Below are 23,781 nucleotides of genomic sequence, written 5' to 3'. Positions count from 1 at the left end.
CCCATCACACAACCAAGGTTCTCGCATGGGTGACCATAAAGCTAGGGTCACCCTTTAGCCTATTGGAAGTCAACTCTAAGGCATGCCTCCATCGCATGCTCTCAGCATTTTTCAAATCCTCGAACCTGCTAGACTGCTCGAAACTCTTGTCCTAAATCCCAAGATTCACGGTGGCTTCGCACATCTAGCCACGTTCAACTTTCTGCTCATTTATCAAGTTCTAACAACGTTAACCTCTATGGTATTCCTCATGCAAACCTTCTCTTAGGTTTACTCTGAGTTCACAATCTCTAAATCTCCAAGCCCCCTTAGTACACTAAACCATAGTCACAAATTCTGTTGACTAGGTATTTCATCATTCCCTTTATGGTTGTTACGACCTATCAAGCAACTCTTGCCTTTTTGGCACACAAACTCTTCCTTGAACTGAGATTTCCATCTCATAACTCATCGTCAAGGCTTTAGGCTGGTTATAATACCCCATATTTTCGTGAAGATGCCACGTATTTTAAGTGAGTTTAAAATATCGAAAAATATGCTTGAAATGGTAACAAGTGACCGAATCAATCGTAGGGAGTACCCTAGAACTTAGATATCCAAGGTTAAAGGTATATTTTTGACGAGCGTCTCGAGACGAGATTTATGATGCTGAAAGAAATCAAATCAGAAATGATTTTCGGTTAAGCTAAGTTGTGGCCTAAAAAGACCGAATGATGCTAAGGGGCTTCCGAAAAATCGTATATATTGAGTAATTTTGATTTATTAATTTTGGAATTTTAATTATCTCGATAAATTTAATGTTTAAGGGTGTAATTGTAATTAGAGAATTATCCAAATGAAATAAGGATAAAATTAATAGCTTATGTGGTAAAATATTGAAGTTGAGGACTTAAAATAAGGGCTAAAGTGTTATTTGAAAGAAGTTTGGGGTTTTAGCTTGGATTTCAAAAGATAAATTCATTCTAGTTTTGGATTTCAAAAGCCACTCAATTATGGCTTTGAGTCTTTGGAGTCCATGGCTAAGATTTTGACAAGTGGCATAATGTGATTGGTTAGAGAAATCTATAAAAAGGCACCATGGGTTGTTCTCAAATCATTCCAAGCAAGCCTGAGAGTTGAAGCACTCTAAGAGGAGGAGCTTTCTCTAGAGAGAGAGTAGGAAGTTCGGCAAGAAGGCGGGAAGGAATTGAAGGAGAAGCCGGGGAGAACGAGCCTCGCCGGAGTTACGAGCCTTCGCCAAAATTATTCAACAAAAAAGAAAGGTAAGTCCAATTTTTTTTTTTTTTTATAATCCTGTATAGAGGGAAGAGAGGGTCGCATAGGTTTAAACGAGGGTTGAATCGGAGTTAAAACGAGGGAGATATGGCCGAAATACGAAAATGAGGCGTTACTATTCGAATTCTGGTGCCTGCGCGTGAGTTACACGCGCCGAAAAATGGCTGCACGTGAAGACGCGTGGCCTACTTTCTTAGAGCGCATGAGGGCGTGTGAGGGGTCTATTTTCCTTAAAATTTTCCAATTATGCCCCTAATTTAATACCCTTCAACCCTATGTAAAAATATTTGAGTTTAGGTTTACCAAAACGTATGTTTTCTACAGAAACCTAGGCCGTTTGCAGTGAAATCGTTCCCTTTTAAGAGATAAACCAACAAGGTGAGACTCCTATAATCCAAATTCTATTTTTATTTTCTTATGAGAGACTTCTATTGCATGAGACATGTTTTGTGAAGTTCCTGTACATAAACTCTTGTTATTCTCTTACGTGAAATCATGCTGCATATATGAATTGTATTTTTCTGAAAAATATATGCTATTGGCTTTTTAACTGTTGCATTTATAAAATTCGTGTGGCCATACTGTTGTACCTATTTGTTATTGGCCGAGGGCAAAAGTCGAATATCCCCCAAGAGGCGCTATGCGTGCGCTATCGAGAAAGCTCTCGTGGGGAAAACCGTGAGCCTAAGGAACAACGGATGTGGTGCTTGCATGAGTGCTATGAAGTCGGGCCAAAGTGACATGGTTAGAGACCTCCCGAGAGGCGCTATGCATGCACCATTGAGAAATCTCTCGTTGGAGGAGGCTAACGTGTTCACGAGGCACTTCGGAGTAGTTCTCGTTGTCTTCTCATACATTTTATACCTGATCATGCATCGATATAAACTGTTTTTGGAGTTTCTCACTAGAAGATTCATCTTCTAATTGGATTATGTCCCTGGAATATTCAAACGTTCCAGGTTCGACGAGCAGCTTTAAGGGAAAGGAGATAGCTAAAGAATAAGTTTAATTTGCTGTCTATAGCATGTTTAGAATATTTTCATTTATATGCGAACCTATGTATTTCTTGGATATGTTTAAGACGTTCAGTTATATCTTGCGAGAGATGATGTCTATGTAATTCATTTTGTAAATGTCTTGAACAATTTTATGATAAATAAAGCATTATGGTTGTGAACCATATCAGGTTCGATCTAGCTTCCGCATTTGAAATTTTAATGCCTATCTTAGCTATTCAATAATTGGGTTTGTTAAGCTGAGAAAGTGAAAATTAGGGTTTTGGGGATGTCGTGTGATGTATGACAGCTATTGAGATATGAAAAATTTTATATTCCCGAAATCCTAAGTTATAACACGCTCAAGAAATTTGGGATGTTACACTAGTCATGCTCTACTACCTGAAATTTCACTTACTGAGAAACCACCAACTCTCGTATTTCGTTCTTCATATCCAGCTGACTATCGACCTGTGACTATCAAATTAGTTCCTCTTAGGCACTACATTTATTGTCAGCCAGCACACAAGCTGTCACCATCAACCCAGTCACGTAATAGGCTTGCTCCTACACCAAGCGTTAACCCCCACACGAGTACGCCTTGGGTGAAACTGCAATGTCCCGTCATAGTTCTCCAAGAACTATCATTCGTTGTCGCTACCACAAGTCTAACTCCTTCTGCAAGAACATTCATTCTAGGCCTCATCGCGACCAATGATTCCATGCATCTTTCCTGTCCATTTCATAAGTAAAGTAGCTTTTCCTTTATGCCACTCAACTCTTTCTTTAAGGCAATTACAGACACGACCATCCCATGATCTCACTTAGCATTGTCGTACTAGACATCGAGGCATTCTACTCCTCGAGCCTCGCACTGTTTTTCATGTCACCCATTCCCAAGATGACCATGAACCTAGATACAATTCTTTAAATAGGACACTCAGTCCATATTCAATTCATCACATTTAGATTCCCGAGGCTTTCAGCCTCGAATAATCACAGCTAGCGGCACATCTCGCATCCTAGACCATTAGGACTTTAAACCCCTCAACAAGGCATAGACCCTACTGGGTTGTCCCAAATCTTTAGCATCTGACCGTCTCCCATGCAGTCTGCTTATGATGTTTCGGTCAACGGGCCTCCCGTACCTTACCGCAAGCCATCCATCAGCCCTCTACACGTGGGTCCCTAGATCCAGATCTGTCACTGTGAACACCGAATCAGCAGTATCGTCACGCTGCTAGGGTTCCTTATCCCATCCTTGCGAGTCACATCAGGTGCACCACTATCACCTCATTTAATTGATGTAACTCACACGTCGTCTCTTGACCATCTTCGATCTCTCGCTTGATCCAATCCGTTGGATCCTTTATCTATACATCTTATTTTCGTGGCACTAAATGATCCTCGAAAAATCCTTATCATTTGATCCTTAACTTATCAGCTAAGCCATGCCACATCAGATTAATCATTCATGATTCAGTCATCCTCAATAACTACCAGTTATCTTATCTTTCACTGTGAGGATTTTGACTAGTGACCTTAAATCAACAGTCTCTAAATCTCTCAGATTCATAATCATGGTTACCGAGTCAACCTTACACCCGAATCATATCGTCGGATCCTAACTTCAATAGCTACATCATTTTTCTTGAACTAACTTCCATCGAGCTTCCACTATTCGCTGAGAATAATAACTGTATACTGGAATAGTGTATGTACGTGAATAATACACCATGTAAGCTCCCAGGAAAGAGAAATGGGTCACAAATGTACACACTTAAACACCAAGTCTTTCCTTAGCCAGAACTTTCCTAGACATGCACTTTCACTACACCACACTTAAATCCATAGCCTTTAAGACTTCAATCGTCAATCCCACAATCTCAAATAGGGGTTTCGTCTTATGAACGGTTAGTCTCTTTCCCCTAAGCCTTCACTTGGGGTTCCTACTAACTGGTTCTATCAATATCGGATCTTCTTGAGTCTCCCAGTCAAACTTCTCCTAAGTCTCTAAATAATATTCCGCTCTAATATCAACTATATCAGAGTCACTTAAGTCTTCCAATAAACCTGGCTCTGATACCAACTGTAACACACCAAATTTTCTCAGCGTGTTATAACTTAGGATTTCGAGAATATAAAATTTTTTCATACCACAATCGCTCCCATACATCACACAAATTCCCAAAAACCCCAATTTTCACCTTCTCAGCTTAACAAACCCAATATTAAATAGCTAAGATAGGAGTTAAAATTTCTAATGCGAAAGCTAGATCAAACCTGATATGGTTCACAACCATAACGCTTTATTTATCATACATAAAATCGTTCAAGACATCTACAAAATATATTATATGGACATCATCTCTAGCAAGTGATAACTGGTCATCTTAAACATATCCAAAATTACATAGGTTCGCACAAAAATATGTTAATCATGCTACAGGCAGTAATTTAAGCTAATTCTTCAGCTACCTTCTTTCCCTTAGAGCCGCTCGTCGAACCTGGAACTTTTGAATATTCCAGGGACATAGTCCAATTAGAAGATGAATCTTCTAGTGAGAAACCCCAAAAATAGTTTATATCGATGCATGATCAGGTATAAAATGTATGAGAAGACAACGAGAACTACTCCAAAGTGACTCGTGAACACGCCAGCCTCTTCCAACGAGAGCTTTCTCAATAGTGCACGCATAGCGCCTCTCGGGAGGTCCCTAACCATGTCACTTCGGCCCAACCTCATAGAACTCATGCAAGCACCACATCCGTTATTCCTTAGACTCACGGTCTTCCCCACGAGAGCTTTCTCGATGGCGCACGTATAGCGCCTCTCGGGGGATATCTAACTTTTTTCCTCGCCAACAACAAATAGGTACAACAGTATGGCCACACAAATTTTATAAATGCAATAGTTAAAAACCAATAGCATATATTTTTCAAAAAAATACAGTTCATATATACACATGATTTCATGAGGAGAATAATAAGAGTTTACGTATAAGAACTTCACGAAACACGTCTAATGCAATAGAAGTCTCTCATAAGAGAATAAAAATAGGATTTGGAGTATAGGAGCCTCACCTTATTGGTTTATCTCTTAGATGGTACAATTTCACTGCAAACGGCCTAGGTTTCTACAAAAAAACATGTGTTTTAGTAAACTTAACCTCAAATATGTTTATATAGGGTTGATATTAAAGTAGGGGTGTAATGTCTGGGGTCCACATAGCAACGTATTGTCTGGTTCAGGTCGCAACCAATCCCCGATTTTATCACTCTGGGATTTAATCCCAAAACGCGCGTCACTATGTAGAACACCCTCCACACTTATATGACCACTTCCCCCCCTTTGCATGGTCGGTGTGGGATTTGCCTAGGGTGCTTACAAGGGGCATAATTGGAAATTTTCATGGAAAAAGGAGGTCTCATGCGCCCTCACACACCCTGGGAAGGTGGCCCACGCGCCTTTACGAGCAGCCACTTCCGGAGCATGTATCTCACGCGCTGCACAGCAGAATTCGGATAGTATTGCGTTGTTTTCGTATTTCAGCCATATCTCCCTCGTTTTAACTCCGATTCGACCCCCATTTGAACCTACGTGACCCTCTCTTCCCCCTCTACAGGATTATCAAAAAAAATAGACTTACCTCACTTTTTTGCTAATTGATTTTGGCAAACTCCGACAAAGACTCGTAACTCCAATGAGGCTCGTTCTCCCCCGACTTCTCCTTCGATTTCTTTCCGCCTTCTTGCCGAACTTGCTCCTCTCTCTCTAGAGAAAGCTCCTCCTCTTAGAGAGCCTCAACTCTCAAAGTTGCTTGGAATGATTTGAGAACAACCCATGGTGCCTATTTATAGATTTCTTAAACCAATCACATTATGCCACTTGTCACAATCTCAGCCATGGACTCCAAAGACTCAAAGATATATTTGAATGGCTTTTGAAATCCAAAACTAGAATGGATTTAACTTTTGAAATCCAAGCTAATTCCCCAACTTCTTCCAAATGACATTTTGGCCCTTATTTCAAGTCCTCAACTTTAATATTTTACCACTTGAGCTTATAATTTCATCCTTATTTCATTTGGATAATTCTCTAATTATATTTACATCCTCAAACATCAAATTTATAGAGATACTTAAAATCTCAAAATTAATAACTCAAAATTACTCGATATGAATGATATCCGGGAAGTCCTTACTATCATTCGATCTTTTTAGGCTACAACTTAGCTTAACCGAAAACCGTTTCTTATTTTATTTCTTTCAGTGCCATAAATCTCGCCTCGAGACGCTCGTAAAAAATATACCTTTGTCCTTAGGTATCTAAGCTCTAGGGCACTCCCTGCAACTAATTCAGTCACTTATTGCCCTTTCAAGCTCATTTTTTGGTATTTTAAACTCAATTAAAATACGTGACAACCTTACAAAAATATGGGGTATTACAGGGGGTATGACTGATGCTCAAAAATGTCAAAATTTTAATAGATTTATACCCCTAGTTTAATCTTAAAATTAGTTTTAATTGAATATTTATATGCAATTTGTGGTTATATGCAGGTTTAAAAAATTAATACAAATATATATATATAATATCTATAAAAAAATAGTAATAATAAAATGAATATAATATAATATATCATAATATATATAAATATAAAACATATATATATTCCATACATATACATGCATGCATGCCTTATAATATACCATAAAAGCATATATAATATATAACATATGTTCACTTGAATTAGAAGCAGCATGCGTGATGCATAACATATATAATATATTAATAATATCCTCAATTGCTTACAGCATGAATCAGTGGGCTTGGAGGTTGAATTCAACAATTTAATCAAGCCCAAAGAGCAGCCCAACTCGTGGAATCAGCAGGCCCCCATCCGCCATTTCTGTAAGAATAAAGGGGCGACCAGCACTGTTTTTCTTGTCTTTCTTTGATTTGTTCTTTTTGTTTCTGCTCAACGCACTGTTTTGTTCTTTTCATTTTGTTCTTCCAATACACTATTCTATTTCATTTTAGTTATTTGCATTTACATTTCTGCACACATATTTACATTCTGCAACTTTAATTTCTTGCACTTTAATTTCAATCATTTAAATACCGTAATATAACCTCTGTTTCTATATTGAATAATGGAGATGTGTGGCTAAGCTTAAACTTGGGCCAAGGCAAGGACTGTGTCCAGTGCCACTGCTTGTCCAAGAGAGCCGAACTGCTAATGAATTAACAGTAGGTTGATTTTAATTGAGGAGTGTAAATTGAATCTATGGGTTTGGATTGAAGTATAATCCTAAATTAAAGTCTCCATGACATGTATGGAGGTTACTTAAATTGGAAATGTTTTCATACCCAAACTCATTTGATTAATTTGAATTATTGATCTCTGTTCATTAATTGCAATCCAATTTATGGTAATTACTTAATCTAGACTCTCTCATGCCATGTTTGGAGAGTGCTTAACTTAGAATTATCATTATCTTGAGTTGTGATTATTGGCAAAATCTCAAGGTATGTTAAGTGTATTTTGACTTATGATAGTTGCTTAATCTAGACTTTCTCATGCCATGTATGGAAAGTGCTTAACTTAGAGCTATCATCATTTTGGAATATAGTTAACTGCATAGCCTCAATTTTAATCCGTCGATGTTAAGTATTTTGATATCTTTTTGGTAAATTAGTGGGTTGGCACATAAATTGCTTTGTCCCAAGATTGCCTTCCATACACAAACATCATCTTTTTAATCTTGAAAAAACAAATCGTTTAGCTAGACTGGTCTGATAAACCCGTTCAGCACATAAAAATCTTTCGTCGCATTTCATTTCCATTTTGATCTCCCAGTGAATCGACCTGGACTTACCTAGAAAATTAAATTGTGCTACAGCTCACCCTCGTACACTAGCGAGTATAAACGCCTTGTGCCTGCATGCTTGTTTCTTCTTTATTTATTTTGTATGTGTTTGTTTGAAATAAATGCACAAGGTTAAGCGCAGCCATTGTAACACCCCAAATTTCTTGAGCGTGTTATAACTTAGGATTTCGGGAATATAAAAATTATTCATATCACAATCCCTGTCATACATCACACAATATCCCAAAAACCCTAATTTTCACCTTCTCAACTTAACAAACCTAATAATCAAATAGCTAAGACAGGTGTTAAAATTTCAAATGCAGAAGCTAGATCGAACTTGATATGGTTCACAACCATAATGCTTTATTTATCATAAAATTGTTCAAGACGTCTACAAAATGTATTACATGGACATCATCTCTCGCAAGCGATAACTGAACGTCCTAAACAAATCCAAATCATACATAGGTTCGCACATAAACATAAATATGATAAACAAACTACAAGTAGCAAATTAAACTTATTCTTCAGTTTCCTCATTTCCCTTAGAGCCGCTTGTCGAACCTAGAACGTTTGAATATTTCAAGGACATAGTCCAATTAGAAGATGAATCTTCTAGTGAGAAACTCCAAGAAACAGTTTATATCAATGCATGATCAAATATAAAACGTATGAGGAAAATAACGAGAACTACTTTGAAATGCCTTGTGAACATGTCAGCCTCCTCCAACGAGAGCTTTCTCAATGGCGCACACATAGCGCCTCTCGGGAGGTCTCTAACCATGTCACCTTGGCCCGACCTCATAGAACTCATGCAAGCACCACATTCGTTGTCCCTTAGACTCACGGTCTTCCCCATGAGAGCTTTCTCGATGGCGCACGCATTGCGCCTCTCGGGGGATATCCGACTTTTTCCCTAGGACAACAACAAATAGGTACAATAGTATGGCGACACGAATTTTATAAATGTAACAATTAAAAAGCCAATAGCATATATTTTTCAGAAAAATACATTTCATATATGCAACATGATTTCACATAAAAGAATAACAAGAGTTTACAAATAAAAACTTCACGAAACATGTCTCATGCAATAGAAGTCACTCATAAGAGAATAAAAAATAAGATTTGGAGTATATGAGTCTCACCTTGTTGGTTTATCTCTTGGACTGTACGATTTCACTACAAACGGGCTAGGTTTCTGCAGAAAACACGTATTTTGATAAACCTAACCTCAAATAATTTTACATAGGGTTAAGAGGCATTAAAGTAGGGAAAAACTAGAAAAGTTGAAGAAAAATAGGCCCCTCATGCGCCCTGGAAATGTGGGCCACGTGCCTTCACGCGCAACCACTTTCCGGCGCGTGTAACTCACACGCTGCATAGCAGTTTCGGACAACTTCCCCTCGATTTGGTTTTTCGGCCATAACTTCCTCATTTTAACTCCGATTCAACCTTCGTTTGAACCTACGCGATCCTTTCTTCCCCCTCTACAGGATTATCAAAAAAGATCAAACTTACCTCACTTTTTTCTGACTAATTTTGGTGAATTCCGACGAAGACCCATAACTTCGACGAGGCTCGTTCTCTGCTACTTCTCAACCGCTTTCTTCCCGCCTCCTTGCAGAACTTCCTCCTCTTTCTCTAGAGAAAGATTCTCCACTTAGAGTGCTTCACTCCTTTAAACTCCCTTGAATGATTTGAGAACAACCCATGGTGCCTATTTATAGATTACTTGAACCAATCACCTTATGCCACTTGACACAATCTAAGCCATGGATTCCAAAGACTCAAAGATATAATTGAATGGCTTTTGAAATCCAAAGCTAGAATGGATTTAATTTTTGAAATCTAAGCTAATACCCCAAACTTCTTTCAAATGACACTTTGGCCCTTATTTCAAGGTCTCAACTTTAATATTTTATCACATGAGCTCTTAATTTCATCTTTATTTCATTTGGATAATTCTCTAATTACAATTACGCTCTCAAACATCAAATTTATTGAGACACTTAAAATCTCAAAATTAATAACTCAAAATTACTCGATATGTACGATTTTTGGGAAGCCCTTACCATCATTCGGTCTTTTTAGGCTACAACTTAGCTTAATCAAAAATCGTCTCTTATTTTATTTCTTTCAGTGTCATAAATCTCACCTCGAGACACTCGTCAAAAATATACCTTCGTCCTTAGATATCTAAACTCTAGGGCACTCCCTGTAACCGATTCAGTCACTTGGTGACATTTTAAGCATATTTTTCGGTATTTTAAACTCACTTAAAATACGTGGCAACTTCACGAAAATATGGGGTGAATTGGGATTAAGGTAAATTCTTTGATAATTTAAAGATCTATTACTTGCAGAATATTATGTTTTGAAATATAGAGAAGTGTGTTTCAAAATCAACCTTTTTGTTAAATATTTTTGAAACCTTCTTTTTGTTTTTCTTATTTCGAAACTTTTTGCTTTTGAAAATGATTCTTTTGAAAGCATGAACAATGAGAATAGGCAAGTAAAATAGTAAAGTAAGTGCACATGAGATTTATAGTGGTTCGGTACCCTGCCTAGTCCATTACCTTCAAGCTTACCCACTTGAAGGATTTTCAAACACAGTCACTTTCACTAGTGATCAACCACAACAAGGGTTTTACCACGGTTCACCCTAAAACCTTGTACACGATGAGTTTTATGGCTCAACTCGAACCTTGACACACTTAGTTTTGAGACTCAACTCAACCTTACACCATAATGAGTTTTAAGGCTAAACTCAAACCTTACAAACCTTAACAAGATAAATAAATCTTATCTTTTACAACCCAACAGATTGAACGCAATAAAATGCTTTACCAGATGGATGTACAAACCTCTTGGATTGAGGTAAGGAGAGCTAGAAGGATGAGATTCAGTTTGCTTCTCCTTATCACACCATAATGCACATTAAGAGTTGTGTGAATGGATCTTCTTTGAGAGCTTTGTCAAAATGATTTCGTTCACTTGTGCTTGTGTATGTATCTTGTGTCTCTTGTATGTGTATTCTCATGTATATGCTTTTAAGTTGTACTTCTTGTCTTCAAATAGCTAATATATATACCAAGAAATAGAAATTTGGCTAATTATAACTGTTAGAGACAAGATATTAAAGTAGGTTTTGAAACACAACTTATTGGTTTCGAAACAACACAATTTTACTCTATGGTTTCGAAACATACTCCTCATGTTTCGAAACATCCAACCTATACAGCTGGTTTTGAACTTAGAGATAGAATGAGTAAGAGACAATGATTTATGCTTACTATGATTTTGTTTTGTTCTCCACTTTCAAAATTTTAAAATTGAAATCATAGAGTATGGAGATTAAATAAAAAGTAAACTTTTAAACAGCTTTTGGATGTAAAGAAATTGAAAAGCAAAAAACATCTTGATTTTTTAAATATTCTGCTAACAGAGATAGAGGTTTTGAAACATGCTATGAAGGTTTTGAAACATATTTCAAAACCTATGCAACTCAGATTTTAAATGCTTTGCTAATAGAATTGTCAAAGGTTTCAAAACATATGTTTAAATCTCAAATAGGTTTCAAAATATGACATAAAGACTTAGCAAACATTGAAACATTTTCAAAAAGAACTTTGAAACAAGTATAGAAACATGGAAGAATAATGTTTTGAAACATAGAGACTAAGTTTTGAAACATGATACATGAACTTTGGATTTTTCAACCATTTTAACATTTGCCCAAACACTATTCATGTATGTTTCGAAATATGAAAAGCTTATTTCAAAATATGAGATTCACACAAAATATTTTTCATTCTAAGATAGGTTTTTCATCAAACACATTTTCTCAGATATCAAAAAATATGATACACCAATTCTCCCCCTATTTTTTGATAGTGATAAAAACCTTTGAAAGAAATTGAATACGAGTTTTGAAAAGCCTTATAACTCTCCCTTAATCTTGTATGGGAGATGGAAAACAAACCTTAGGTGCGGCATGTCCTCTTTTGGCTTTGCTTGAAGTCGATGTTGAATGCCATTTGGATCTTTGCTCTTGGGTGGTTAAACCTACAAAACACTTAGAGACCTTGTGCTCTGATACCAATATATTACATTGTGCATTAAGTCTAGATGAATTTAATAGGGTCATTTTATGTACTATGATAAAAGAAATTTGGGATCACTTAGAAGTAACAACTGAAGAAAAGGTTCAAAAGATCTTAGCAAGCCTATCATCTAGTTGGGAACCTAAAGTCACAGCTATAGAAGAAGCTAGAGACATATCTACACTTATAATGGATGATCTATTAGGCTCATTATTAATTCATGAGATTAAGTTAAATATAAAAGAATCAAATGAGTTCAAAATGAAATCCTTAGCATTCAAGGCCAAAGAAGAAGATGAAAGTGAAACAAGTGATGAAGATGAAGAACTTACTTTACTCAAAAAATGTTTTAAGAAGTTCATGAGAAAAGGAAAATTCCCCAAGAGAAAAATATATGACAACAAGAAATTTTCTAAAGATACTCCTTATGAATTAAAATGTTTTAAGTGTAAAAAACCAGGACATATCAAGGAAGATTGCCCACAATACAAAAGGCTGAAAAAGAGCAAGAAAAAGAAGTTATTAGCCACATTAAATGAAGAGGACTCCCTCTCTTCTGATTCAAGTCAACAAGAAGAGGCTGCAAATTTTTGCCTTATGGCATGAGAAGAAAACGAGGTAACTTCATGTTCATCTAGTAGTAATTCTCTTTCATTTAATTCTTTACAAGATGAATACAATTTACTATTAGAAACATATAACAAGGTTCTAGCCAAAAACAATGTTTTAAAAAATGTCTCAACAATCAAAGAAAAATAATGCAATGATCTTAAGATTGCTTATGATAACTTAGAGTAAATCATTGAACAAAAGGATAAAGAAAGTACAAATTTGAAGATCAAAATTTTAGAATTTGAAAAGAAAAGCAGTGACTTATTAAACTCATTTGAAAAATTATTAGAAGGAAAGAAGAAGCTGAAAATAATTTTGGGAAATCAAAAACCATTTGGAGATAAAAGAGGGGTGGGATATACAAACGACGTACCATCTACCTCAACAACAAAGTTTATTAAGAGAAAGACTTTGAACAAGCCCTCATCATTTAGAAAACATGTTGTCCAACATAATCAAGGCTTCTATAGAAAAATAAGTTTAACTTGTTATTATTGTAACAAGAAAGGACACCGTATCAAGCAATGTTTTTATAGAAAAAATGTTCATAAATTAAATTTGAATTAGATTCCAAAAGTTAAAGATGATTTGATTGCTAACATTGTTGGACCCAAGAAGATTTGGGTACCAAAAGTACCAATGTGATGTATTTCTTGTAGGTAAGCTTGGCATCCAAGGAAGGAAGGAAGAAGTGGTATCTTGATAGTGGATGCACCAAGCATATGACGGGAGAAAAGGATCAATTCGTCTCTCTCACCTCCAAAGAAGGAGGTAATGTTGTCTATGGAGACAACTTGAAAGGTAAAATCCTTGGCCATGGCACGGTTGGTTTAAGTAGAACAAAAGTTGAAAATGTGTGTCTTGTTGAAGGTCCAAAACACAACTTGCTAAGTATAAGTCAATTATGAGATAAAGGACATAAAGTCACTTTTAAATCAGGTAAATGTAAAATGTATGATTTGAAGTCAAATGAACTTATTTTTTTCTAGAAATAGACATGGAAATGTATATGTTATTTGGCTTGATGATGTTGTGCTTAAACATGAAAATTGCCTTATTGCATCAAATTCAAATTTGTCTTGGTTATGGCATAAGAAACTAGGTCATGCAAGCATGAGCTTAATTGACAAATTAGCTAGAAAACATCTAGTTATAGGCTTTCCGAATATAAACTTTAAAAAGGATCATGTGTGGTGTATGAAAGGAAAACAAACTAGATCTTCATTTAAACCCATAAATTCAGTTAGTACATATAGACCTCTAGAACTGCTTCATCTAGATTTGTTTGGTCCTATGAGAACTCAAAGTTTAGGAGGAAAATCCTATACCCTAGTCATAGTAGATGATTTTTCAAGGTTTACATGGGTGTTATTCTTGGGAAATAAAAATGATGCCTTTAAAGCATTTTCTAGATTGGGCAAAAGGCTTCAAAATGAACAAGATTTAAAAATAAAGCAAATAAGGAGTGATCATGGTGGAGAGTTTGAAAATCAAGAATTTCAAACCTATTGTGAAGAAAATGGAATTCACCATAACTTCTCGGTCTCTAGAACCCCTCGACAAAATTGTGTCGTTGAAAGAAAGAATAGAACTCTTATAGAAATGTCTAGAACCATGTTTTTAGAAAGTAACTTGCCAAAATACTTTTAGGCTAAAGTTGTAAATATAGCTTGCTATGTTCTTAATAGAGTATCAATAAGACCAATCATTAAAAGAACTTCAAATGAACTATATAAATACAAAAAACCAAATATCTCTCATTTCCATCACTTTGGGTGCAAATGCTTTATTCTAAACAATGGTAAAGATAACTTAGGAAAATTTGATGCTAAGAGTAATGAAGGCATATTTATAGGTTATTCATCTCAAAGCAAAGAACGCTGGTTGTAGAGGAATAAATTCATGTAGTGTTTGATGACAAACCTATAATAATCAATAATGATGATGATCTAGAAGACATTCCAAATAAGATGAATCAGATTCAAATCAATGAAGAAATAGATCAAAGCAATACCCAAAATCAAGAAAATCAAAAAGAAGTTTCATTTCCAAGAGAAAGAAATTATGTTAAAAAAAATGAAATCTTGGGAGATCCTAGCAAAGGAGTATCAACTATATCTTCTCTTAAACTAACTACCAATCTAGTTCTAATCTCTCAAATAGAACCCAAAAATGTTCAAGAAGTTTTAAATGATGATGAATGGGTTAAGGATATGTAAGATGAGCTAAACCAATTCGAAAAGAATGAAGTTTGGTGTCTTGTACCTGAACCATCAGATTATCCTATCATTGGAACAAAATGGGTTTTTAGAAACAAGCTTGATGAGAATGGTAATATTATTAGAAATAAGGCTAGATTAGTTGCTCAAGGATATAGTCAAGAAGAAGGCATTGATTATGATGAAACCTATGCTCCAGTAGCAAGATTGGAAGCTATGAGAATCCTATTATCTTTCTCATGATACAAGAACTTCACTTTATCACAAATGGATGTTAAAAAGTGCATTCTTAAATGGTTTCCTTTCGGAGCAAGTATTTGTAAGACAACCACCTGGCTTTGAAGATCCAAAATATCCAAATCATGCATATAAGCTTACTAAAGCCCTATATGGTTTAAAACAAGTTCCTAGAGCTTGGTATGAAAGGCTAAGTAAGTTTCTTACTGAAAATGAATTTCAAAGTGGTAAGGTTGACAAAATACTTTTCATTAAGAAGAAAAGAAATGATACGTTGATTGTCTAGATATATGTTGATGACATTATTTTTGGATCATTAAATCTTAGTTTGTGTGAAGAGTTTCTCTCAATAATGCAAAATGAATTTGAAATGAGCATGATAGGAGAATTAACATACTTCCTACGTCTTCAAATTAGGCAAATGTCTCAAGGAACTTATTTAAGTCAAGCTAAGTATGTAAAAGAAATATTAGCAAAATTTGGAATGAAAGACTGTAAGCCTATATCGACCCCTATGAGTACATCTAGTACCATTGATAAAGACGAGAAAGGAAAATCAATGGATCAAAAGCTATATAGAGGGATCATTGGCTCTTTGTTATATTTAACAGCTTTTAGACCCGACATTGTATTTAGTGTTGATATGTGTGAAAGGTATCAAGATGATCCAAAAGAGCCTCACTTGAAAGCCACTAAAAGAATCTTAAGATATATCAAAGGTTCTAAAAATTTAGGCCTATTCTATCCAAAATCAAAAACATTTGAACTTACAGCCTATACTGATGCTAATTATGAAGGATGAAAAATTGATAGAAAGAGTACAAGTGGAATATGCCACTTTCTAGGAAACTCTTTAGTGACTTTGGCTAGCAAGAAGCAAAATATCGTTACCTTATCCTCAACCAAAGCTAAATATGTAACAGCTAGTTTATGTTGCACATAAGTTCTTTGGATTAAGCATCAACTAGAGGATTATGGCATTCATCTAGAGAGAATACCAATCAAGTGTGATAACACAAGTACAATAACCCTATCCAAAAATCTAGTATTCCATGCAAGAACCAAGCATATTGAAATCAAACATCATTGATTATGGGATCATGTTCAAAAAGAAGATATCACTTTAGAATTCATAGATACAAATAATCAAGTAGCTGATATCTTTACCAAACCATTGGAGAGTGCAAAGTTTGAACACTTTAGATCATGTCTTAATTTGTTGGAAATAAGTTTTAGAAAATTTTCTATCAAAATTTGAGTCTAAGTGTTTCTGTCAGAGGAAGTTTCGAAACATCAGTATCATGTTTCGAAACATCCCCTATCCGAGAATATCATGTTTCGAAACATCATAAAATTCGATTTCAAAACACAATTTCCATAGATTTTTATTTCGAAACATTTCGATCTATGTTTCGAAACTTCATTTCTAGAGAGGTTTATTTCGAAACATATGTATCATGTTTTGAAACATAAAGTCAGGATTATAAATACCCGATATGTTTTGACCTTTCATTTCTCTTATGTTATCTTGATTATTTCAAAACCCTAGCCTCCAAAACTCCTCTCCTTTATGCCCCCACTTGAAATCCCTCACAATCTTCAATCTTATTCTCTAAATCCATCATGGTTAGGACTAAGAGATCCGTCGGAAAGAGCCAACGTACTCACCTCTCACCTTCTCCACCTCACTAGGAGTTCAATGAGGACTTTCCTACAGTTCAAGCTCTCAACACGTTCAAATCTTCATTCAAAAAACATAAGGTAAATACTATACATATCTTTGATTTAGAACTACTAGGAGAAGCCAATTTTTCATTTCTTCCAACCCTACGCGATCGAAAATGGCTTCCTCTCCTTGAACTCAAAACTGATGTGTTTTCTGATTATGTTCATGCCTTTTATTCAAATGCTCAAAACTCTTTCGATGCGCATGAATACCCCAATCATTTTAAAACATTTTCAAAAAATAGAATTTGAAATAAACCCTCAATCCCTAGCCGATTTTCTCAACATTCCAAACAAAGGAGAAATCTACACTCCCTACAAGTTCAATACTTTAAATGCTTATCGAATTATTTCTGAAAACCCTAACCTTGCCAAACCATTTAAAACCTTGAACAATCTATCCATTGACATTCGTATTCTTCATCTCATAGTTTGTCAAGTTTTGAATCCTAGAAACGATAATTATGCAATGCTTTATCCTGAAGATTTATGGTTTTTAGAAAAAATTATTGATAAGAAGGACATCAATCTTCCTTCTATCATATGTGCTAAAATGGTCACCGCCCGTATTCACTCAAAGAAATTTCTTCCCTATGGATGTCTCATCACCGCCTTCTTTTAAAAAACAATTCCTTAACTCAAATCCTCATCTATTTTATCCGAAAATCAAACTCCTGTCTTCAACCACACCTCCCTTCATAAAATGGGTTGTGTCTTTGACGAAACTTATGACAATTACACCATAGTAGTCCACCATTATCAAAGATATAGTTATGAGATGGAATCAGAACATGAGGAAGAAGAAGACGAAGACAATGATGCTCCTGCTCAAGCCACCTCAGCTCCTTATCACGAAGTTGGACCATCTTCTCAAGTCACGCCAAACATACTTGCATCGCTTCAATCCACCATAACTGAAGGCTTTGCCTCTATGACTCGATGATTTGAAGACGCTCTCCAAATCCTCAATGACAAGGTCGACAACAATCATCGCCAAACCAAAGAATATCTAGATATTCTTAGGGATTAATTAGGAAACCTAGAAGAATTAGTCCATAACAAGGAGGACTCATCGGACTCCTCGACTCATTAGTCTTCTAGATGGATTGAATGTATTGAATGAATTTTGTTGGTATGTCTTTGTTTTTTGAAACTACATGTAATGGATGTTTTGGTATTGAATTCCTATTGGTTTTCATTTGGAATCTGGATTGTTCTCATGGTTGTTATATTGTCTTTTCAAGGGGGAGAAAACATAAACATCGTCTTTTACATTGGTAATCATATTTTTTGCTTATGATAAAAAGGGGCAGAAAATTGAGAAAATTGTATGCTACTATAATGGATCATGTCCAATTTACAAATTGGTATCTAACAAATTGTTTTTAGTGAATCTATCAACTCTTGAAGCACTAACTGTTGGTAACAACAATAAAACCCTCTTTATCTTTGCAAGGTGCTAACCTATAAGAATATAGTCATAGCAAGATAGGGCCTACCTGTTGGGTAGCCAAGACATCGATAAGTTGATGCTCAGGTCCCTATTAAGCCTCTGGTTCCCTGGGCTATGGAGAAAGGTTCTCTTACTAATCCTTTGGATAAGAGGGGGTTGAAGAAGATGAGAAACTGCTTTGTGAATCTATCGAGAACTCTTTTGAGGGTAGCATTTTGTTGGAACCCTTAAGTTCTTTTGTTGATGATGCCTTTTCCTTTTACAATAAGTGGAGGGAGAGGAAGAGCAAGAAGAGGGCGAATGCTCAATCATACACCCCCACGTTGCCACAGGAGTCAACCTCTCCTAAGGGTATTTCATATTTCATTTTTGGTTTATGTTATTTCTAAGATGTCATTTCTGAATTTTTTGTTTGCAAAGATGGGTCGCTTTGGAGACACTATGTGCAAGAAAAGGGAACTTGGTGAGATGAGGAAGTGTTATAATTGTGACCTGGAATTCAAATTTTATTGTGATTGGGACTTCAAATTTGACTATGATAAGGACTTCAAATTTAACTATGATTTGGACTACATCTATAATTAAAGATTAATTTTCTTTAGGCTCATCAAGATTTATCTTGTTTGTGCCTCATCTTTTGATTTGAATATGCATTTATTTAAATCCTTTTTTGTATACTTCTACAGATGAGTGATAAATTTATAAATAGGTGCCCAATACTCTAGAATTATTGCAGCAATATCACTTTTGTAGTACCAATATCATCTTAATGATATTTTGTTCTTTTTGCTTGCGATTTTTTCAAATTTGGGTTTTTCACATTAAATTATGTGTTCGTTTGTGTGATTGATGGCTTATTCATGATGAGGTTTTTTATCCAAAATCATAACAAATTGGTATCAGATTTATTAGATCAACCCATCAACTATTGACAGATCTTAGTCATTGGATCTATAGTTATTCTTCATCATCTTGTGATAGGGTTTCAAGTTGCTCAACCGTCGCCACAACCACCATTGACGACTTTCAAAGCTCCATCGACGTCCGTCTATGGCCTTTTAGTCTACCATCGTTGATAGCTTCAAGTTTTGTCTAGATTTGTTGCCTAGATCCACTATCCTTATCTATTTTCTATTAAAGTTTTGTTTATCTATCATTTGAGATCATTTGGGGTTATTTGATCTTTCATAATGACCACTTTAAAGTATGATATTCTATTATTGGACCATAATATTAGAATTTCGCTATGGCATGTTAAGATGTGTGCATTTTTGGCACATATGGATTTAGATAATAAACTTTTGGGGTTTGATAAAATGCAACAATTATGGAGTGCTGAAGAAAAATAGTGTGAGGATCATAAGGCCTTATCTCATATGCATCTGCATTTATCGAATCAAATTTTGTATGATGCTTTGAAAGAAAAAACTACTACTGGTCTATGGTTGAAACTGGAACAATTGTGTATGACTAAAAGCTTAACTAATAAGTTGTATCTCAAATAGAGGTTATATTCTCATCGAATGGCAGAAAGTACTATTGTTTTGGTTTAAATAAAATGTTTTGATGATGAAAAACTTCTTTGGAATTTGAAAGTGATTAATAAGATTAATTTGCATAATAACTAAAATGATTTTTATGATATTGGTAAATTATCTAAAATGATTTTGATGATATTGTTGTTCAAAACCTTTATATATTCCAATGATGCCAAAGGATAAAAATTCTAAATGTCCTTTCAATATAAAATCCTTTATGAGAAATATTTCATCATGGAAAATAACATTATGACGTTAAAGAAAAGTTATTTTGAAACCAAATGAATTGATGTAAGAAATGTGAAGCTATTTTGAGATCAAATGAAATGTTGTATGAAATGTGTCAAAATTATTTTGCTTTCAATATTATTTTGATAATGAAACAATTTATGTTTTCTTATTGATGAAAATCATCATGTTGATTATCTTTGACTAAATATGTTTTGATAATGAAAAATATTTTCAAGTCATCTTTATTTTTAGGATGAAAATAAAGTATATATTCTTAAAAAATGAAAAAAGGAAAATCCATTTATTGCCTAAGGATGGTGCTTTAATCTTTTTTGTCAAATCATATAAACTCCTTAGTGGCTATCTCTAGGAAAATGCTTTTTTTCCATTCAATATATATTAATCAAATCAATGAGTATATAAGGTTTGTTGAAAATTTGTTTTAACATTTGTCTTAACCTCTTTTTAAGAATCATGGCAAAACTGTCAACCTTTTCAAGTCTATCTGTCAAACTTTTTGTAACTTAATTATCTGGGATGTATAAAAGAGTCAACAGTTTCTTTTAAAAATGTAAACTATTTTTTAAAAAAAAAGTTAATCATTTTTAAGAAAAAGTCAACCATTTTAAGCCTTAAGTGTAGGCGCCCCTAATTTTTCTAAATTTCTCGATTAGACAAGCTCTAATAACTATAATGTCCCCATCACTGGAGACCCCCATTCAAGGAATCCAAGAAGGGTCCATTAGAAAAATGGCATATACGCAAAACCCAAATCAGAAGCGTCACACCTATTCCTTGCTATTAACAACGGAAGACATACTCGTCACACCTATTCCTTGCTATTAACAACGGAAGACATACTCATACATCATTACCCATAGACATATACATATTAGAGTTCACATACCCATCATATCCCCTTAGGGGTATAACCTAGAACATAAATAGAACGTAACATAGAATTACACATCTAAAAAACACCTCTCAAGGACCTTTCGGTTGAGACATCTCTGTACACACATCTACCGCACAGCTCCAACTTCATTTGACTCGCCAACTTCTTTAACCTTACCATTACCTAGAATGATGCAAGCAAATATGAGCCATAAGGCCCAGCAAGTATAATTGAAAGAAAGTGAACATAAGAATCATAGGTATCGAGAGGAAAATAGAATCATGAATGACATTTAAGGCTTTTACGCCACACCGCTTACATCACTTTACGTGATACAAGATGAAACATGCATTCATACTCACATGCAATCTTTTAAAAACCATAATTATGGGACCGAAGTCCAAAACCTTGGGATTGAAGTCCATTTCATGAACATGGGATTAAAGTCCATCTCTGAGCCGAAGCTTTCTCTACGGATATATACTACAAACTGGTCCGTCATGCACATCATAAAGCCTTTACACATTTAAAAACCATTTTCGTGCACATGCTCTATGCATCATCCTAACCATGCACATTTGTAATGACTTCTCATACATAACTGGAACACAATTATTGAAACAACATGCACGAGAAAGCAACCTTCATGCAAGACAACATCAAACCCTTGCATGTCCTTAATAAAGCATCATTCCCAAAGGAAGATAGGGTGATACAAAACCCTATTTGAGACTCAAGTATAAATGAGAACCATAAAATAATTTATTAGAAAAGGAAAATGACTTGTAAAATGAGAAATGATTTGCAAATTAAGAAATTAAGAAATAGGAACTTGCAAAAACAGGAAGAGAACTTGCCTTAAATATTTTCCTTTAACTCTCATGATGCACCGGGGTCACTGACATCACAACTTAATCCTCTTCTTAAAAAAATTAAGCTTGCCACCAAAGTTTTCCCAATTCCTCCTAAAATTCTCACATTTCACTCAAGTATTTCCTCCCATATATATAGGCTAAGGGGAGAAAACAATGTAGAAGCAATGTGGGGCAAGTGGGTATCAAGATCTAGTGGAAAAACGTAGTTTGGGCACGTGGTAGGGGGTGGCTGTGGCTGGCTAGCCATGTGGCCCCGCGGTAGGGCCCTACGTGGCGCAAGTAAGGGTACGTAGTCACACGTGCATGCATACAGCCAGCATGGCTACTCCTGCACGCATGGGCGCTAGGAAGCACCCTGAAACGGTGCCAGCTAGGTTTAAAAAAACCTGGCCTTCTCCTTGCTTAGCCGTGAGTTTGATCCCGCCCCGCAACCTCCCGTAACCCGCCACGCGTGCAAGCCACCTAGCCTACAAGTTTCCTTGTTTATTATTACACATAACTTATATTTAAGGTGACTTTACCCTAGTTTCTAAAATTACACTTACACCCCACATTTTGTGAATAATTGCTAAAACTCCCTTGGCTAGAAAATACATTAATTTAAATTTTTTGTTTCACTTAATTCCTTGCGCAAGAATTTACATTAAATCATAAATATACAATCATTACATTAGGTATGTGAAAGGCCAAAAAGAATCAACCGGTTTATGCTTTTGAAACTGAGTTATGCCAAAACTGTCAATCGCTCTTGTGAATTGTCAACCGGACAATTTTTCACTCTTTGTTCTTTTCGCGTAAGTTACAAAAATGTTGACATTGATTGTAGTGTCGACTTTCTCTCAAAACTAATGACTTGTTGCTTTAAACTGTCAATCATTTGTCAAAGAAGTTGACCTCTTTTATAAAAGAATTGACCACTTTTCCAAAGCCATTGTGCTCTTCAATTTTCCCAAAGAAAATTGTCGACTGGTTTGGTGAAACTGTCAACCGTTTCCTTCACTGACATACTTTAACGACTAGTTTTTGTAGGCTCTTTAATTCTCTAATGACTTTATAACAGCTAGTTTCTTCGAAGCATCGAAAAAGCCTATAAATACTAGCCCAAGGATGCACTAGAGAAGAATAAAGGATGGAAATGAATAGATTTGAGCTTACAAGAATTATTCATCTTCTCACTACTGCTTGTGCTTTCATTTTTATCTCAAAAGGCTAATAGATATCATTTGTATAATATTGTTCTTAGCCTTCATTTGTATATTTGAGAGACATTGTAACTAAGAGTGTTAACTCTTAGATCTTCCCATTTGTATTTATCATTGTAATTCCTAGCTTGTGTGATAGAGGGCCTACTGGGTTTGGTAGGAGGATTGTATTCCTAGTGGTTTATGATAGGGGTCTACTTGGTAAAGTTGGAGATTTTAGCGGATTTGAAAATCCTTACTTGGGAACTTATGTAGTGGAGTAGGCTGGGTTTAGTCAAACTACAATAAATCTCTTATGTCATTTTTCATTCTTGTTTTGTATCTTTCAAGCTTTGCATTTTCCATTTTATATTTTTTGTTTTAACTCACTAAAACCTCATTTCAAGCAAAGGCTTTCAAACCCAATTCACCCCTCTCTTGGGTATGTGGTGCCATTACTTGAGCCAACCTAATAGGTACGTCTATTGAAAGCCATTTAATAGCTTTTAAGGAAATCATTTCTGATTTGGAAAGCGTGTAGGTTAAATATGATGATTAGGAT

Source organism: Diospyros lotus, chromosome 1 (genome assembly GCF_014633365.1).
Source record: "Diospyros lotus cultivar Yz01 chromosome 1, ASM1463336v1, whole genome shotgun sequence".
Taxonomy (NCBI): Eukaryota; Viridiplantae; Streptophyta; class Magnoliopsida; order Ericales; family Ebenaceae; genus Diospyros; species Diospyros lotus.
Note: the sequence above shows the minus strand (reverse complement) of the source record.